A 514-nucleotide genomic window follows, 5' to 3' on the forward strand; every position below is an offset into this window, starting at 1 on the left:
AACTGGCAGCGTTGCGAGGCAAGGGCTCCAACACGTACGGCTGTAAGCCTTCTACACCAAACCAAGCTTCTGCCGCCCTGGTGTCCTCTTCCACAACATCTTTGTCCCCGCTTTCCTCCTATAAATAAAAAAAACGTATGATGGAGGAGACTCATCCACGACCTCCAACACTAAACTCTCCTCCTCATGCATGTTTCCGTTGTCCATAGACGTTCCTTGACAGTGTCGTTGCTAAGTGCTACTTGGTCCTAATGTAATTTCCCTTTTTGAACCTACTAGCGCTAAGTTGCTAACTGGTTAGCAAGATATCCTCCGAGAAACCGGCCACAATCAAACTTGCTTGTGAACCTTCGGCTTCAACATTCCCATGCACCACTCAGGAGAATTCAGAAATACAACAGTTGGAACAGCCGTTTCCCAACGACTTAAAAAAAAGAGGGCACATGCAGTTGCTTCCAAAAGTATTCAACCCCCTTGAACTTGTTGACCTTTTGCCCCATTTTAGGCTTTAAAC

Source organism: Cyprinodon variegatus, unplaced genomic scaffold (assembly GCF_000732505.1).
Source record: "Cyprinodon variegatus isolate N-32 unplaced genomic scaffold, C_variegatus-1.0 Scaffold886, whole genome shotgun sequence".
Taxonomy (NCBI): domain Eukaryota; kingdom Metazoa; phylum Chordata; class Actinopteri; order Cyprinodontiformes; family Cyprinodontidae; genus Cyprinodon; species Cyprinodon variegatus.